Raw genomic sequence first — 20,880 nt, 5'->3', positions numbered from 1 at the left:
AAGAACATGAAAAATACATAAATATAAAAATTGATGAGTTACAAGTGCGGAAATGACGTATATATAATAAATAAAGGGTAGCAACTTGCAAGAGTACCGATTTTCTATATCAACCAAAAAGAAGCGAAGTTTGTTTATAATTGACGGTTGCTCTCTCGCTTTGTAATCAGAGAGCAAGATGGCTCAAAAATGTGTACATAGTATATTTTTTCAATTACACGACACTCGAAGCAGTATGATTCGAAAAAATAATTATGGACCTTTAAGTTAATCGAATTATTTTTATTATTGCTCTACTTGCATGTCTCTCTTAAATTCAGAGCCTCTCTTAAATTGCTCAATCTTGATGAAGATGAGTAGGAGAAAATCGTATGAGGGTGAAAATTAAAATATTCGAAAATACTTTTTGATATTGGTTTCAATGATAAAAAAAACTACGCGAAAGAAGTAAAAAAAGAAAGAAGCTCACATAGTTTTCTTGGGGAAAAATTGTGGAAAAATGTTGAAAAAGGTTTTTGTTGAAATTTTAGCAAGTCTTGGATATTTGCTTAATGATATTTTGTCAGAAGCAACGAAGCGTAAGGTTGAAAAAAAATCGAAGACACGAAGAATCGCTGGTCGTGTGCGATGTAGCCCGTTTAAGATTCATGATCGTGGCGCGTGCGGTCTATGTAGCTGCAAGCAACAGAAGCTGCGAGCTGCGACGAACTCGTGCTGCTCACAGCTATATAAGAGATAAGGTCGAAGCTCGGCGCGGCGCTGCAGAGCCAAGCACGCAGTAAAAGCCCGGTTATGTGCGCGCAATATCGACCGAGGTAGGCTGCAGTCGTGCAGCTGGAGGAGCCTCGAGGTAGTGGCGCTCCTGCAGGGACTAAGGGAGCCCTACCAACGAAACTAGGCTCTTGGCTCAACGCGTCCGACGGAGCAAATATGCTTATTTAAAGATTGCCTAATGACGAGCAGTGGATTAAAGCTGTCGATAGGTATACTGTGACACGGCGCAGTTGGCTACTAATACGAGGTGTCCGGCCGCTAGTCGCGCGCAAGCCGTTAGACGAGAACAATCGGCGCCGAGCGAGCCAATGCGACTACACGATTATCCGTTATAGGCGAGCGCGCTAATGCCGATTCAAAGCCATATAAAGAGGCATGCGCAGGGCTCGTAGTAGCTCAAGCTAGCTCTAGCAGAGACGTAGAGCTAGCTTTTGTGCGTGCTCGTCGGCCAACTGGAGCTAGCTCGCCAGTCTGAAGGGGATCGAAGCTATCAAAACTATTCAGACGAGTGCAATTTGTCAGCGTATAATCACACTAAGCACTTTGTCGAGGCAAGTAAGCTCGCTGGCTGCTGCTAGCCTCGCACCTTCGCGTCTTGCTGCCAGCGAGCATCGTCCTACATCTATCGATTAGCTGCGGCTGGGCTCGCGGCGCCGCACTTGTACACGAGCGTTGCGATCATTGCTCACCAGATTAACGCCTCACTCCCCCCGCAGAATTGTGCAGTCTGCCTTTTATTTTTTGTCCAGGCTCTTTCGCTCTCGTGCGTGAGTTGCCGCCGGTTGATGGCCCCTACTCACCTACAGTCTATATAATCTAGGTCAACTGGAAGACAACTGCTACGGACTGCTGCCACTCTGTGTCACTCGCTGTTTTTTTGCTTTTTTGCTTTTTCGCTTTTTTGCTTTCTCCTCTCCATCGTCGTCGTCGTCATCGTCGTCGTCGTCGTCGTCGTCGTCGTTGCTGTTGTTGTTATTGTAAGCATCACGCGCGAGTTACTGCTTCAGCTGAAAGCTCGAGCAATGCGTAACAGCCCCTGCAACGTTTTGAAAGAGAGCGGCACATTACGCATAATTCGACGATTTTGTACGAGCTTTTTTCTTTTCGCACACCGAGTCAATGTGTATTCATCTTGGCTGTGTGTGGGTATGTGCTGTATAGCGTACGCGAGCGAGTTCGTCGCTCTTTCATCCCGAGGCTCGTCAAAAGCTTCGCCCTCCGCAGCAGTGGTTGTGAACAGGCCAAGTACTGTTTTTGAAGCACGTCACTGTAGCATAGAGCCGCAAGCTCAGAGAGCAGCGTCCCAAAATCTTCGATCGATGCTGCGATACTTCAGAGGCTCACACTTTGATGAAAAAAAAAGGGGGGAATTTTCGGTCGAAACAACGTTTGGTATGCGTGTCTTCTCGTTGTAAGTTGGAGGCACGTGCGTGGCCGATATGCGCCAACAAGTTCATTAATAAAGCCATCAATCGCTGCGTGCAGTTGCATCAATCAAAGCTTGTTCAAATACATGCGCGCTACGTATGCTCGGACATGCATCGCCCTTCTATACGTGCGCACGTCAGCTGCCTGTATGCAAGTTTACCTATATGCATGACGAGATTATGCAATATGTATACGGCGCTGGCTGTAGTTGCAGAGTTGCACGAGTTACCCTTATCAATCCCCCGTTTATATATGCGCCGCGCTTGAGCTATGCTGTCGTCCCAAGTAGATTTCCATCCTGCCCCCAAGAATACGCATATTATATATATATACATGCACGTGTACTATCTTTGGGCCGGTCATCGAACCCTCCAACAAGGAGTATATCTATCTAATATATATATAGTCAGTTTGCAGGAACATGTACAATGTAGGGGTTTGTATGCGGGTTGCTTTTGCTGCAATCCCTACTTGCCGATTATTACTCGGCTGCTTTTGAATTTCCTTTGACTTGCGATTGAATTTTCTTTAAGGTATTTTCATTTAACTTTGGACATTGTTGGACGTTCGTCTTTCATACTTGATTAATTTTCCTAGGTGAATTATGTATTTTATCCCGAGCCTAGCTTTTCCATCGCGCTTCCGCGCTGGATGCTCCTTAATTATTATTCTTTTTCTTTCTCTCTTTCTCATTTCCTCTCACTCTCTGCTTTTCCAAAATTTTACTAAAATATTATACTGGCCGGTGTAAAATTAGTCTCTCCAATTGTTCCATTCTTTTGTCTCAATACACGCTACACACATACGCTCAGTCGCTGGAGAAGGCGATAAACTATTTTCATTGAGCAGCGGCTGTGCGCGCGCTTGCTGCACAAAAATATATTATATATATGGGCTGCTCTCTCTCTCTCTCTCTCTCCGTACTACCACTTGCTCTATCTATCTCTTTCTCTTTCTACTGCCAAAACCCGCGACCCAGATACCGATCGACCCGGTGACACCCTGTGCATGTGCCTATGTGTGCGCCGAGAGGGTTGGTACTATGTGCTCTGCTCTACTGCTTGCCCCGCCAAAAGAGAGAGAGAGAGACTCAACTGCGGTGTATACGTATGTACTCGAATTGTCCTCATCCCTACCTCGCGTTTTGCTACACTGACCTTTCTCCTCTGTGCTCGGAGAATTTGCTTTGATTTAAGGGCTCAAAGGGGGCTTAAATCGAAAAAATTTTCATTTAATTTTTCAAAATGATTCTCCTTCCCTTTTACATTGCATTTTTTAAAACTCCAAAATATGAAATCCACTCTGAGATATGGCCATTTCCGTAAGCCTTTTTTGTAACATCACCTATCATTTAAAGCTTACCAATAAATTAAAGTTTATGTTTAAATTAATATTAAATGATATATATTTAAGTAGTTGTATTTAGTTCAGTAGATAAAAGCAAAGTATTTAAATGAATAAAATAAATGTCGAAATATGATATTCATTTAATCAAGGAATCGTGGTGATTTTATATGTCATCATAGAAAAATAAGCTGATTGGGCAGATTTATTATTAAAAAACTGTCTACTTGAATCAATATAATCATTTGCCTTATAAACTACTACTTTTATAAAAATTTTATAAATAATTGCAGGAATATATTAGACAAATTATTTTCTATGTTTGATTCAGTGATGTTGAAAAAAACACTCAAGTATCCGGTAAATGATAACTTTCAATGACAGATGAAATACAATCCAGTATTTTAAAGCATCATTTTATTTTTTAAGTTTCTTCAAAAATTTAATACTATTTTTTAAGGTACAGCTAGTCTTGCATTTCTCCTGTTGTAATATTCAGATCGAACCATTTCAACTCAGGTGGACCATCTGAGGTACTTTTCCATAGGTTACCTTGTACAATGTACACGCACACACATAATATCATCCAAGTTAATCAGACTCAAATAAAAGTATTGAACTTTTTGATAAATGCAAAATAAAAAGGGATTAATTGTTCTTCAAAAAATTAATTAACTTTTTTTTTAGATGCTACACTTGAAGCTGTTAACACAATTTTCATCTAGTTTTAACGAAATCATAGGTGCAGGATTCTTATTTTGACTTATTAATTGAAATTACCGAGCCACATCAAGCACACGATTCAAGAAATCGTAGAAACGAATTCGTTATTGATGATTCAATGAGTCTTTGTACATCCAAGCACGCGATGATGTGCATGTAGCATAAATGTATTAAAATGTCGTCAAGGATTAAATTTCATTTTTCACACGCACGACAATTCGTGACATGATCCGTAGGAGCGATCCGAAGCGAGAGAGAAAAGTACACAGGCAGCATATTAGTCTTTCTGCGTAAGCTGAGATGGCGCAAGCTCGCTTATCACAGCCAGCTACAGTACCCAAGAAATCATCTACGTGTATGCTCGAGTGTTTGACTCGCGAGAAAAATGCTTGTTTACAGGCGCGCGAGCGAGCTCTAATCGTTTATAATAAATCAAAGATGCCTATCAAAGGATGCCGTTGTGTGTCGCGAACCGCAGACTAAATATTCAAATGAATAATGGTATCGGCGCCTCGTGCCCATTTACACACACTCATATAATATATATGTATAATATAAAACAATACATCGATTCATCTTGAATTATTCAACGTGGTGCGATAGCGCAGTGAGTGTGCGTAAGCGTATGCACGTTCCTCTCTTTTTCAGTGGAAAAAAGAGAAAATATCGACGACCGTGTCGAACGTGTTCTTATATAACAATTCATACTCTCGATATTATGCAAATCGTTCGATTGTTATTGAATTCCGGAAGCACGATACGGATTTTTCAAAGGAGAAAAACTTTTTCTCCGGCACGATCATTCAATTTTTCATTGTAAATATTTTTCTTTTTCATATTCAATTCCCTTGACGCAGCAGGCCAAGTCTCGCGGTATATAATTAATTACGCGGCGATGCACAATGAGACCATTTATCATTCGAATCGATCAATGACGTTTTTTCGTTGTTTTATCCTTCTCGCTTTTCTGTTTCTTTACGTCTCGAGTCTGAGCACGAAATCGCCTTTGTGCATATAATTCGCCACAAGCTCCGAAGTGTACTTGAACGTTCAGCGGTTTGAGCAAAGTAGCTTTTCCATCTTTTGGTTTTGCCCGTGCGCTGCACCGAGAGCCGCACAGATATATGTATAGCTATCACCACTAATTTTTCTTCGACTTTCTGCCGCTCTTCCTTATCCTTCGGGAGCTTGGACGGATGAAAAGATAAAATTGAGCTAATAAATCGCACTGCTCGCCCAGGAAAGAGAGAGAGAGAGAGGGAGAGATAGAAAGAGCGACTCCCAGGGGAGCGCCAACTGCACTTTTTGATCGACTTCATTTATCCTCACTCTCTGCGTTTATGTATTCACCGATTGCGGTCTGCTGCAGCCCGCGCACAACGCCAAAAAGGCATATAGTTTTTTGAATAAGAAATCTTTGTTAATAGAACATTTTCTTACTGATTTCTTTTTATCTTGGAACGAAGCGTGCAAGTTACTTTTTTTCAAGTACAGCCTTTTTACTTTCCATAATGCAGGACGAACGTTTTTTATCGATGCAACCGCTGCTGTTACTGCGCCGGCTTGTGTTTAACGTGTTCTTAGCTTTAATTAAACTTCTCCCGGCTGCAGATGAGAATAAACATGGAATAAAAAGCCTTTTCGACATAAGTACACGAATGGTGTGCCCGAGGAAATGAGGAAATATTCTTTTATTATATATGCCAGGGAAAATGAGAAATGAGAGAAGGGATTTCTCCAAAGTGTAAAATCAATTTTCCACGTTGAAATTCGAGATCGAAAGAGGCGAAAGCGCTGACGAAGCGTGTCGCAGTGGTCACCCACACCTGCACCAGTCTCTGCTTATAAAAGTATCAAAATGCACGCGACAAAAGTTCAAGTACGCGATCGGCTACAACTCGTGTAGGCCAAGTTTCGCGTTAAGTAAGCATTTTTCTTTTTTGTGCATTTTACAAGGAGCGCGGCCGGTCGTCCAACATTGAAATTTACAAAAGCTTCTGCTGCTGTTGCGGCACGACACACCGAGCTCGACTAACGTAGCTACAGTTTAAGGCTGAACTTATGTCTTACAAGTTTGTGGGACAATCCGTTTATGCATATGACAGCGTTTACATATGCACGAGTTGGCGCTGGGAGCTAGCTGTTGGCCATCTTAGTGCCGTAGCAATACTTAGAGCCATGTGTAGGACTTCGCGGCTATTAAACAACTTGTAAGAAAATATAAGAGGGCTGCAGCTGGGCTAGCTCATGTAGGTAAAGTTCAAGCCCGGCACATGGTCAATCGATCGCGCGGGCCTCGAGAAAATAGCGCGTCTTATCGCGGGGGCCGATTGGGATGCTCGCGGAGCAGTCGAGTCCTCGGCTAGCGGGCGACGAAAAAATTCATTTAACTTGGGACTATCAGAAAGCGCAGGCTGTTCCTGCGCGCGCGCTCAAATAACTAAGCGCCGAGATAAAGAGCCTTTTCATTAAGCGCTTGCACATTTCTTAAAATTACTATATTCTCTCGTCGCTACTGCTGCAGCGCTGCTACTGCTAGCTTCAGCAGGGAAAGCATTCACGATTTGGCTAACGTGCCAAGATGATTTCCAACTTCTATCCTACATCCTCCCCGGCTCGCTCCATCTCGCTCTCAAGTAGGTCAGTATGCTTTCCTTTTATCCAAATAATGCAGCCAGGAGCGACGCGTGCGCATATATACACGTCGCTTATCTGCGCTTCCTTCGCCGGAAAATGCCTCGAGGCTTCAAAACAATCGAAATCGCGTACGTGCAGTATTATTATATCCGGTCCTGTTATTGCTGCCTAGCTATCGCTGGGCTTGGTGAAAAAAAATGACTGTCCTGTCGCCAGCATCGCCACCGCGAGACGCCGCAAATTGAGGCTTGGGTAATTTTGCGCGACATTTTCCGCTACATGCTGCGCTATCCTCGAGATGACAGAAGAAAATTTTATTTGCAGCCGAGAAACGCTCGGAGAGAGCAGCGCAAGAAAGACGAATCGTTATCTTTTCCTAAATGGAAATCGTCCGTTAAACTCGTCGGCTAGTATAGTGCGCGGCAATGGCAGCTATGCTGCGCCGCACAGACGATCGATCTCGCAGCTTTTCACGACTTTTTTCACGGCGCGTCTTGGTCAATTTGTATTTTTCCTGCGTCTCTGAATTGACCGTGCTTTTTTCCGAGACCAGCAGCTAAAATGGCAAGTGCGATCAATCGTAATTAAACGAGTAAAAGTTGCAATTCGCAAGTAGCAACAGCAGCTGCGGTTTAGTAAGGGCCAAAGTTTTCTGCCAAGTTGATTTATACAGGTGTACGTGCGCTCGCAGCCCCGTGCAAGCAACGCACATCGACTTTCGGACTGTCGGAGAAGAATAATCCGACGTTGCAGTTGGCTCATCTTAAACAATGTGCTGAATTAGACAACGTGGTCCGCCGGGGATACAGAAAAGAGTCAGAAATTGGTCGATACGCGCATGCGGAGTTTATCGAGTTATAAGCAATTGGCAGAGGTGTAAGTTTAGCATCTCACTCGGTTAAAGACAAAAGTTTTAATCGAAGCACGGTAGTGGCGTTGATGGAAAATTGCTTCGTTTAGCCGCAAACGAGGCAAAAGCGGGCGTTACAACGCTCGCTCGGCAGAGTTGGCTGCGATATCGTTAGCCCAGCAGCTGCTTAACGCTCGTATTTATACGTTTCGTATAAATTGCATATGATCAGTAGACGAAGCTGATTATGCCAACGAGTTTGCATAAGCTGGCAAATTAATTTGCACAATTATTCGCGCCGAATTTTCGTCATATCGAGCGTATAAAGCGCGTCGATAAACGTTGCCTCTGACTGAATTTTTCACATACGAATATGCGTTACAAGCCCAGGGTAATGTTTATTCATTATATCGGCTGCAAGTTAGCGTTGGCTTAAACGTGTCGTTAATGGGGTGTAGCATTTACGTAAGTAGGCAATATCCTATGCCTATATATTTGCGATCTGGAAATTGGGTCAGGAATATAAATTGTACAACCGGTGCGGTAAAATTTTGCTCGAGTAACTCCTAAATCAGAATTAAGAAGCTCCTCTCAGGCTGGGCTCATTCACATGAGCGCTGGCGAACACTTATTCGCGCGCGCGAGCCTAAATTACATCTCGATTCAGTGCAAGCTAAATCCTTTCGAGCATCAAAACAGAGAAATGTTTCTCTCCCGCTTTCTCTCTCTCTCTCTCTCTCTCTCTTTTCAGTCGCTTCTCGGTTTTGGAAATTTCCTGGCAAAAGAGCATCCGAGTACGACAGTAGCACGACGCCGACAACGACGACGACGAAGAGACGCAGAAACGAGTATATGCTGGCTTGTGCTTGTGTACGTGTGCAGTATTATATAGCTCGAGGGGAGGTCTGTATGGCCGCGTGCGCACCTCTATATACTTGCCTTTCAACAAGCTGCTGCAGTGCACACTTAATGAAGATGCTTAAATTCGCAATATAACGCACCTACGTGTGTGCGCCTGACTGCTGTATGGGTGAATGGCCTATATGCATTGAATTGCGCGCGCATATATATATACACACACACACGTATATTATGTACCTTTCAGAGGCATAAAGTCGTAATACCAAAGAGTCAAATCGGCCAAAATTGGCCGCAGAATCGATCGTTGGAATCGCCGACCTTACCGTGCTGCATTTGTCTATTTATTTTTTCTTTCCTTTCGTTGCTGTTCCTTTGTTGTTTTTATAAACAAACACGGCCTAGCTTTCAAGACTATGCGTAAAAAAAACTCATCGTCTTTTATGGATTCCTAATGTTTTTTTGTTGCTCTATGCGTAAGGAAAATGGAAGAAAATGTACGTGTTCCATCGCTCGGTTTTATTGCACATTTCATTCGGATGGGAAAATACTTTATTTTATTTGAAATATATCATACCTTCTTTTTTTCTTCGATCGTCGATTATTAAACTTGAAGATCACTTTATATTTGACTGTCGAGACGAATGAACGACGCATTAAATGATGATCCATACATACACACAGCATATAAAAACTTGTCTTTCTTTTTCTCTCTCTTTCTCTCTTTCAGCTCTTTCGATTTTTTTGTAAGAAGAAAAGTCCGCGCCTGCACGTGTATACATCACTCTATGTCGCAGCAGCATAAAGCTGTAAACTTACATTTCGATATTTTTTCAATGAAGCGTTTTATAGTTTTGCTATAAAGATAAAACTCGCATTGATTTTCCGTCTCTCTCAAGATATATATATATATATATATAAACATGTGCGTATTAAGATGTCGTATTTCCTTTTAATGAAAAAATTCATCATTGCTGAAAAAAGTTGCGTAAGACTGTTAATATTACGAGCAAAAATTTTATGCAACAAATGTAATGCAGTAGTTATCAAGTTTGTGAATTCAATGCACATCGAGTTGTCCGTTGAATTTGTAAACTTTCGACTTCAAGTCCATACATTAGGACTAATCTTACAACCTTATCGACTGTCAGCATTTCGATAATAAGCAGTACTTGTTATACTTGCTGTATTAAAAAAGGATAACGTAATCAGATAATCTAAATGTTTATATGTTATAAATAGTTATTGCTTATTTTTCAGCGGCAACAAGTTTGACACTAAATTAAATTATAGAAATTACGAATATAAATTGTGCGAGTTTTGTCTAGTTATTTAAAGTCCAGAGCAACATTGGTCTAATGACTGAAGCATTACTCGAACACAGACGCGCATACACACACACACACACACTCAAACAGTTGAGTACGAGTCGATCTTTTTTCTCGTTCCTTTAGTGCCCCAAAGCTATGCGAGAGCTGCTCGCACGGATGTTTGCGAACAACTTTCATAATTTAATTTCAAGAGTGCACTGTTGGCATTCAAAAGCTCGGAGAAAAAATCCCCATTCGGGGGGCTACGTATACTACTCACATGTATAAAAGTTTGGGGCGACTTGTAAGCTGCCTGGTAGCATGAGATGGAAACGAGAAAAAGACGGTCAGGAAAAAAAGTAAGTCGAAAAGTTTCTTGTAGCATCTCTCGGCCCTCTCAGTGAAAAAGATTCGAAAAAGACTCGATGCAGAAGTCTATTGCATCCTTGCATGTAGGTGTACATTATATATGTGTAGCTTGTCTGCAAGTTGTCTTCGATCGCGTTCCGGATTGAGAGGATCTCGCTATATAAGTGCGAATAAAGAGCTGTTTCGTGCATCACTAAGAAATGTCTTGCAAACATTCCTCAGACTCGATTTTCATATCAAAACGGGACGGGTTTCGCTTGTTTCCCAAAAAAAAATCATTGAATTCGCGAAAAATAAATTTCATCGATTATATTATCTGCATAGGTGCCAGGAACGGCGGAGAAATATACGGAAAGATAGAGCTGAAGACGTATGTTTAGGATATTTTACCGCTTGAAAGCAGCTTATAATATTCACGTGTCAAAAGTTGCCCTCTCTTATTCTCATTCTGCCCGAGACCTCAACTCTAAGTACTCTAATTACACAGTTGGAAAATTTTCCCGGGCTAGCCTAGCGGCGGTACAGCCACCAGTGTAACGACGTGTACACACGCATACACATAGGTTTATGCCTTTTGGCGTATTATGTACATTGCTTTTGTGCTCGTGTTGAACGAGTCGCTCTCTAAGGTGGCAATAAGCCCAACTTAAAAACAATAAAGAAATACGTATGATTCAAAAGCAGCATCGTCGCGAGATTGAATCCCGCGAGAGAGAAAAAAGCGAAGAATAGAATTGGCAATTTCTAATATTGAACGGAAATCAGAGCTCGATTTTTTTCAACTTGAATATACTCGAGTTGCCGTCCTCCCAGATAATAACGAAAGATTCGGCAAAACTCCGCCAACGTCGTGTACTCATAAATGCATCGGATTAATTCGATAATCGCCGAGGCACGCACACGCCTAGCACTGAACGCGGGCGAGTAGAAAAAAAGGTAAATTTGCCGGAGCATCGAGAGCTAAATCATAGGAAGTATACTCGGGGGAGGACGAACACTTTGGACCACCAACGTAGAGAGGAGAGTGTTTAGCCTCCGACAAAATAATAACAGTTATTAGTTTTGTCAGGAGACCCGAGGCCGAGGTGTGTGTGCAAAAACCCCTTCGTATTAGTACAGGAAATTTTTCTGCATTGAGATATTTTATTTTTTCTAAAAGTACAATACTCAGGCAGCACGTAAAAATTTATGAGATGTGCATCTTTTGGAGTTTATGCAGACTAATATTCGCGTGCAATCGATGTGGTCGAGTTGTAAAAAATATTCAAGAGAGTAAAAAACGACTAGCGGCTCTTAATCATTTTAATCGCTCCAAGCGGGTCCTGTATGCTTTAATTGATAATAGATAAGTCGAGCAATCTTATCAATCGGGTCATCTGCTTCGCTATTCGATACGAATGAAAAATTCAAATTTCTCCCAACTCGAGCGCATAGACAGTAGGATATGTCTCTACAAACAGGCTAGAGGCATTAATCGCAAACTTGTAAATTGTAGGCAGATGCCGCGCGTTTTGTGTCGTAACATCATACGCAGTGCGTACGAGGACGCATACACAAAACCAGTTATGCACGTATACGCACGTGTGACGTGAAAATGGCCATATACGCGCACGGGTATTAAGCTCCGTTATTCGTCAGGCGTGCACGGCCGTACGCACGCACAAATTAATAATAAAACATCATCGTTGTACTTTCAAAAAATTTTTGCATAAATGCATAAATAATGACGAGAGCCGTTTCTTCCCGGCAGCGCTACTGCAGCGGCAACAGCAGCTGATTGTTTCCATTTAAAAATTACAATTAAAAGCCTGTCGACTTTCCAGCCGCACTTTTTGTATTCGCCGTATGTAATAAAATCATTTGGGTGTCAAAGCAACCTCACTTCGGCCCAGCTCTTGTTTATTACCGAGTTTACTTAAAACGCATTCAACGAGATGCGCGCTGTAAACAAGAAATTATAGTCGAACACGCAGAAGGATGTGTATACGCACACATATGATACTGGGTATTTTTAATGAAATTACCGAAGCCAGGCCTACATATACAGGAAAAAGCTTTTAAGAGAAATGTCAAAAGTGTATCGCTTATCATTAAGACTCACGCGATACGAATCAAGAAGCGGTGCAGGGACTCACCCTCGCCCGCTATCAATCTCGACACTCGTGCCTGTAACATATGTTTTTTCTCCTTCTGAAATTCGAGTGCAACGTGTTACAGATCTTTTACTACATTAGTTTAAACTTTTCACAATTGTAAAAGAGAATTATTTTCTCGAGTTTTTTCCTTCTTTTTCTCTTCTCCTCTCTGAGCTGGTTCAAAACAGAAGGAAATATATTTTCCAGTAGTCATGCATTAAAATTTTGCTGATTTTTAAAATGCGTATAAGTAATAGAAACAAGCGTGTGTGTGCAAGTGTACGTGCATGCAAGAGTGTATATGTAGGCCAGTGAGAAAAGTGTGAAGCCAAAAACGGATATAAAGCACCCGGTACGTAACGATAATTCAAGCCGAGTGTCTAAAAAGTCTATATAGACCGGCGCACTAGTTCTGCAGCAGGAACAGTGGCAGCTTTAGAGCAAGAGGCCGCATGAGAGATATATAGACGAACACAGACATATAAGTAGGGGTATGGCCCTCGAAATTCTTCCACTTGACTTTGGCCGCATTCTAAGTGATTAATAAGATTATTAGTACACGAAAGATGCGTGTGAGGTTGAAATGAATTTTCTCTCGTTTAAAAAAAAAAGTCAAGTGTCAAAGAATCGAGCAGCGCCGAGTGAGTAGGTACTAATAATTTCTATGATTGAGAAAAAATGCTCGAGTCGTTGGTGCACTAGATGCATAATGCATAATAGCGAGCGATAAAAAGATCATAAGCTGCGAGTCGTCGAGTATCCATCATATTGCGTTCGCGGCCAGACAGACAATAGGAAATAAAGCCGCAGACAAATGACATTTATGGAGAGGCACAATCAACGTCGACGACAAGTCCAAAGCTCTCTTACAATATTAGCAGATTGATGTGTCCAAGTGTCTCGAAGATATCGACACTTGGTTGCATTATGGAGTCGCGAAATTCCAGCTGCGCACACTGCCCTTCCTCTCGTTCTACAATTCTCCAGTCCGTATACGAGAGAACGAGAACAAATCTTTATACACAGAGAGTCATTGGTTAAAAATTTGTCACGCTGCTGCACATTCTCCGCGAAGTAAAGGGCGAATTCGCTCATTGATATTCGCAACGGGTTGAGGCTCATGCGCGCATGTGACTGTGTATACTTGTCACTGCGTCTGCGCGCGAGGCTCTTTTCTCGTCGGCTTTTGTCGGACGTTGCATTGTCCTATAAGTCATCGCCTTACATACTAATATATAAAAGCTACGCGGACGCATATATGTATGTATGTACTGCGGGCTCAAGTTTACGTAGTAGCATCGCTACGTCGTTGGGTTTCAAAGTCGAGGTCGCGTACATGTACAGCTGTATACGCGTACAATAGCGAGCGCGTCTTCAATTCGATGGCTATTATGACGCACATCGAGTCGCGTCTACCGGCGCTAGTCCAGGCCATCTCTGCGCAAACATACTTGAAATTAAAGCGACCATTTTTTGCTCTCTGGCACCAATCGTTTATTGCGTGTGTGCTCCGGGCGACTCCTCGAGTGCGGACGCGCGAATTCGTTATTGTAGCACCCAAGTATAAATTAAGATCAAGTGAGTTGCTTGGCGAGGACGACGACCGCGAGCCGAGGGAATCTTTGAGAGCTGCGTCGAAACGATGATTCATACGTTCGCGCTCCGATGGCCGTATACATGAGTTCGCGCGAATTATTGAACGTGATCGTCGTCGATGAAAAAGATGAGCGACTATGAAAATTTACTGGAAATTCAGGCGTTTATTAATCGACGCTCCAGCGCGCATGTGTGGTTTCGTGCAATTTATGTATACAAGGCCGCTTTACCATTTAATTCTAACGATGAGATAGCGCTAAAAGGCCGAACACATTAGAGCCACACTTTCAGGACATTATTGAAAAATTAAAGCATCTACTGATGTTGAAATATTCACTCATCGCCGATCCCCTAATATTAACTTTCCCAAACAAATTTACACACTCTAAAAATTATACTCTTGATACTCTTTAGTTCTATCGATTGCAGATAATAATATTGTGTTTAACTAAACTTTTAAGACAACGCCGATATAATTATTCATTGGCAAGATGTCCACAGCATATTATATATTGCAAGGTGCTGTATTATCACATATTTAATTGCAATGGCAACAATAGCAGGAGTAGTCAGGCTCCTTTCCGCAAACGTCCTCGTGTGCACATATACCGCAGCTCAAAACTATGCGAGAAAAGCCTTAATATTATAGAGAAGATTCTCGAGAGAAAGACAGAGCGAGACAAAGGTCCACACGGGAGAATTTGTGTCCCGTGAGCAAAGTATTATGAATATAACGTGCCTTGAGAGATGAATCGAGGCACTGCCACACACACACACACATACACACACACAGACTCAGACAAACACGAATAGCAGGGAAAAGATCGATAGTTTAGAGGCGAAAATTCATCGAAAGTTTTGCATCATGTGCGTGTATGTATATATATGACCCAGAAGTGCACTCGTTGCACGTCGACAAAGCTCTGGAGCCTGGCTGCCTGGGGATGTGCTCAAGCGAGATTGATTCGGGAATTTCTAAGCGCTCGATCTAGATGATAATAATACTTAACGTCAACGCGGCCTAAACGTGCCTCGATATATCCTATATTGAAATAACTCGCGCTCGTCGACACGTCTATTCTGCAAAACTAAACAAATCTCGGCAAAAACCGACGCCTATCGATATTTTTACGCGTGAATGAAGAAGTTCCACCCCCGCCTCCTCTTATTATCCACGGCCCGATTAAACGTGCGCGCGCCATTTGCATCGCCGCTTGAACGAGACAACAAAAGTATATGCACAACGCGTGAACTCGTGCATATGCCGCTGTTCGCGAGAAAAACTATTGCTATAATGGACATTTGTACACGATTTCAGAGCGTGCAAATGCGGACTCATTTTAATTGAAAAACTTTTTGTCTATGTCACGCGACTGAGCATAAAACCTACCAATTTACAACGTAAATTATAAACTGTTTTTATTGCAAGTTTCAATTAATAAACAAAGCGGAATAATTTTACTTGCGAAACCCGTACGCATGTTCACTTATGGCCTTTGGATTGCATTATTGGCGAAGAAAAAATGTCTAAACATGTATCGCAAAGAAAAAATACGTATGCTCTGTGAGACGAGTTGCTCCGATTTTTACGTATACTTTACATATATGCAGGTGCGCACAAGTCGATTTCATAAATGCTTATGTGCAGAAGGAAGTTATTACATTACGCCGCTGCTCTCGTCCTACTGCCACTTTGCTATCCTCGTAGTGGCTTTTCTTATTTTAAAGCTTCAAGGCACACCCACGTGCAGTACATACGTATGGAACGGTATGACGAACTGGGTTTCTGAAAAATGCAACGTTTTCGTGTCACTTGTAATGCCTGCTGCATGTGGCACATTTAAAGTAGATTTTTTCTTTTTCAATTCACGCAGTTTAATTTTTATTTACTTTTATGCGTGAGCTCGAAGGATATGCGTCGAATTTATTTGTCCAGAGTCATCTCAACGCAATAACGTTAAAGCACTTTACATACGAAATAGAATCAGCTCTTCTCTCCTCTTAATGGCACTATAAAATCAATCCACTGCACACGCGCAAATGTGTATGTATGCGCGCGCGTGTGTGTGTAAACATACGCACGCGCACGTCCATTTGCAATTATACCAATTGAATCGAAGACTGCATCGGAGCGAAAAACAGGAGGAAAATAAAATTCAATCAAACGTCGAGGAACGAGTGCGCGACTATTTCGCACGCACGCATTCAATTTGCCGCACAGCTAGCGCATGTATACGTGTATATACGTTTTCGAGAAAAATTAACCAGTGAAATTACGAACTTGGCGATAAATTTCTATAGAGGCGATGTGGTGTACATCAAAGTCCATCGCTCAGCCGTCGAAAAACCATAAATTGCGCTATAGAACGAGGCGTCAAGCGCGAAAAGATAAATTCGTCAAAAGTAAAAGAGGCTCATTGCATTAATATGATGCCGTCTACACTTCGTCTTGCAAGCAGACTTTCATCACGCGAGCTTGGCGCCGTCGTAAGTACGCGTGTTTTCGTTTGCGGACATCAACACTTTTTTTTTTGTTTGCGAATAAACACACGAGCGAGCGTACACATAAGTTTAATAAGCAGAACAAACAGCGATTCTTCGTTGTACAATTTGTATTTATTAGCTAAAAAGACGAGCAAACATCAAACAAACAATTTTGTTTGAAAAACATTTTTCAGATTATTACTGGGTCGCGTGGCGTACGCGAACTTATCCAAGTACACTTAATTACAAGGGCCTTAAATGCGCCTCATTTGCTTTTTATTCCTGCGCATACAATTATCTTTTTTTATGAATTCGAATAAATTACAGTAAAGTATTAATGAAATTTTACTCATCAAATGAATATGGAATAGTAAAACTTTATTGATTTTTATGTAAAAAAAGCATCATCGCCTATAGTGCTGAAAGGTGAAATCATAGATGGAAAGGTTTTTTCCGCCACGTCATATTTCCTTTGGGTTATATTTTTGAATTGTCTTATTCAAATGTTACTCATTTTTCTTTTAAAATACGTAGTTTTTAATGTTTCTATAACAATATTTCCAATCTTAAATGAAATATGATGCGGTGCTTTAAAGTTACTCTCATCATAGATTTTTTTACTCATTTTTCTGTACGACAATTTTAGCTTTACTATGTTTTTCGTCCTAGATATATTTACACAATTTTCTGGTGCACTTCTGCAATTAAAAAGACATGATCTTTCGTCGAAAATTACTTCGTGGAATAATAAACACACCCACGCACACGAAAAAACTCATTCGTACACATCGAGATAAAACTTCATCGTCGAAATGAAGTTTCTCTCTCGCTCTATGACGCACGCGAATCGAGTCTACGCTATCTGCGCGAAAAAAGAGACAAAACAGCTCCCACAATCGTAATAAAAAATCTACCACTATTAATTGCGTAAAAAAATACCCGAATATCGATTTTTGTTGCTGCTTGTATGCATTCTGGTTAATGTTGACATTTGTGCGGAAAGAAGATATGAAAGCGTACTCGAGTTTTAGTTGCTCTGGAGTTTCGTCGATGACATTGACGATGATGCCATGCGTATATTTTTGCATTTTCGAAATGCCTTGAACATCTCGAACTATATTAGAAACACATTTTTCGCGAAAAAATCCAGCACATATTGATAGATTGAAAGAAATTTCAAATAGAAAAATGACATAATTTTGATGAATTATGTATTGAGTAATTTGTATTTCAGATTCGCTGAGCGCAGCCAACAAGACAACCAGTTTTCGCAAAAAAATTTAAGGTGTAAATTGCAACAAACAATAACATTATATTTTCTATAAAAATAAAAATTGAATGAGACGCGAGAAACGTGCGTCGTATACAATCGGATTTTCTACATAAACTACTGTCTATACACATAATTGTGTTAGTTCATAATCTGCAATATAGGTGTGCAGGCTTGCGAGCGGGCGAGTGAAGCAACAGAAACGAATGCTCCTTTTTATTTCTGCGAATGCACAATATATGTTATAAGCCTATCTTACATCACCTCCCGTACAATAAAAGCTATTTTCTTCGAGCATTCAATGGGCAAAGAGCTGACATACCCGTGGGCTAGGAATATATATTAATTATTTTCATTGCGATTGTGATAGTCGCAAGTAAACGAAAATTTTATATTCACGCTGTTTTTCAAAAATTTGTGCCTTTCGTCTCGGACGAGAGAAAGCTTCAGAAAGGCCACAAAACTTCAAAGACTGCGGATGGTACTGCACGCTCGGTTCTGTGAAAAATAATCGTTGCTTGGAAATAATTTACTTCTTTGCCTAAGGTGCTTGTTGCTTTTAATTATGCTAAAATATCTAAATGGACTCGTAAAAGCCCCGTAACAGCTGAAATATTACGAGTATTAACGGCCAAAACGCAACAAGAGTCGCTTGATATTGGCAAAATACATGGCGTACTACTTCAAAACGATGAAATCTTATTGCAACGTCAGAGAAGCCTGCAATTCGAGTGCGCACTACTTGAAAAGGCTTTATTTTTATCAGCTGAGAATTTCTCAATATATTCACGTGTAGCTTCGTACACGCGTCAATCGTGCAACTTCCTAATCTCAATTTTTTGCGTCGCGATGAAGAGAAAAGTTGGAAGCATTTTTTCTAAGGCGAACCAACTCTCGAATGCAATCCGATTATAGATTTTTTAATCTCCTCTTCGCGAGCGAATAAACTCGCACACAGCCTTTGAAACTGTACTATAATAAGCATACGTGGAGGTTGTATAAAGTCTTCTAGGTGTCGTTTCCATGGCGCCATCGATGTCTTTGTGAAATTTCACGTTTGTGACCTGGATGCATGTCAAAATTGTATAGAGGTGCAATAGAAAAGGAAATGTATTACTTCAAGTTTTTACAAACTCGATTTATACTGTAAGCTAAATAAGAATTATTACAAGGATATGAAGGGAAAAATTAAAATCAAAATCATTTGAGCGAAATAACGTTTTTGCAAACTATTCTTTTTATCGTCGAATTCCCGTGTGTGGTTGAGAGGCGTAGCTATCGAAAAATTTGGGAAAGAACATATAATATTTAAAATATCTAGGTGCAAGCACGCGCGTGGTGCTATTTTTTAAACTCGTAACATTTTCGTGTGATTGCTCGCATTTTATGCGATCGATAATGCAATTTTTCAGGGCTGCAGCTGCTATATATGCCTGTGTGAGGGAATATACATGTATATAAAAGTATAAATCGGCTCGCACAAAAACTAAAAAAAGTGTACATGGAAAATGCGATGGGTTATTCCTTACGATCTGCTGCTCGAACTAAAACAATAAATATAAAAGTTTACGGTGCGAGTGCTGGTAAAAAATAATATTCACTTATTTATTAATTTTTTTTTTTTTTCAAGAATCATAAAAATACGTCAAACCAATTAAATTTCATTTGGGCACTTGATCCGTTGCGTTACGCGGATTTCAATTGATTCATACATTTTTATGCTCGAACACGAATTGTTAAAAATTATATTCACCGAACGCGCATCGACAATTAGAGCATCAGTATAGCATTTCGCACGTCACACGAGCTGTATACGTCAGAATTCGCACCGAATACATGAATTTTTCCGGTCACGGAATTAATCATTTTGACGAAATAATTTTTATTCAATCAGAGTCACGCTTCCCCGTGACAGAGAGCGCATCGATTCGACGCATTTTTTCTGATTGGTCGAATTTATGCTGATAAGCGAAAAGAGGCCAGTATCGTAAACATTTGCGTACTAAAAAGGCGTATGGATTTTCGTCTCTTTTTAACAAGCGCAGCGTCGCGCCAATGAAATCCAAAAAAGCTTTACGTAATTTCCACTAGCAATATCGGCTTGGCGAATTTCGCCTCATTTTTTATTCTCGCATGCTACAGATTGTTTTTTATTTGAGCCGCGCGACGTAATTTTACAGGCGCGCGTAACGTTTCGCAACGGTCGCGGCGCGCGGTAGCTTCTAGCCTCGCGCATATGCGTACATTAACACTCCGAGCCAGGCTGCAACAGGATTATACGTGTTTTCTCGAGATAAAATCGCATAATTCGATCGCGACGTTACAGCCCGACGTGTGTGCTATAATGTGGAAAGTGATTGAGATAATACGCAAGCAAGTTTAAATCAAACTACTTCATCGCAGTCGCAGTTTTTAATTGCGGCTCGCGAATCGGCCAAACGTGTCAAATAGTCATAATAATCGATGCTTGGGAAGTTGCGCGAGGCGTGTTTACATTGAACGTTTGTAAGACACGACATTAGCTACGAAAGGAGATTGAACGGAATTTTTAGTGGTCGCACGGAAAGAATGGAGAGTAGCCCCTTCAGGCCTGCGGATCCGTTATGTAGGCACTCGAGAGAACAGCTCAGACACTAATTTGCCTCCATTCCAACGAGGATCAACGGAAAGCGTCGTGTACGGGTCGCGCGTGAGCCTCCCGTGGCGAAGCTACTATACTACTACCAAATTTCGCCTAGTGAAAAATGACCATTGATTCGTTTGCTTATAGCCGCTGCACGTGCTTATTTATGCGAGGAGCCCGAGTTATGCGGCTTACGAAATAATCGATTCGATTGGTTTTAAAAGTCCGGCAGCACAAACGTGCTCTAGAGCGAGTCTTTTGACGTGCGTTTCTCCGACGATGTGCTACGCATCCTTTTTTCCGCATGATAAGTAGTCCGAGATTTGTGCATTAAATTTACAGCCAAAGCTATTATGATATCGAATGCAAACGAGACTAATACTACAATTAATAATTGCCAACTTTGCGCCTACGTTTCTCTTTACGACTCTTTTTCTTTGATTAATATTAATACATAAAATATATTATGAGCTATAACA

At 41.1% G+C, this 20,880-nt stretch overlaps 1 protein-coding gene across 2 annotated transcripts in view; it reads left to right on the top strand.

Annotated features, from left to right (window-relative positions):
* The window catches only part of LOC106647988 (facilitated trehalose transporter Tret1-2 homolog), a 55,215-nt gene that overhangs the window by 7,308 nt on the left and 27,027 nt on the right, over nt 1-20,880 (top strand). The window lies entirely within an intron of this gene.

Source organism: Trichogramma pretiosum, unplaced genomic scaffold, assembly GCF_000599845.2.
Source record: "Trichogramma pretiosum strain Unisexual culture from Peru unplaced genomic scaffold, Tpre_2.0 scaffold27, whole genome shotgun sequence".
Lineage (NCBI taxonomy): Eukaryota > Metazoa > Arthropoda > Insecta > Hymenoptera > Trichogrammatidae > Trichogramma > Trichogramma pretiosum.
Note: the sequence above shows the minus strand (reverse complement) of the source record. Positions and strands in the feature narration are given on the sequence as shown.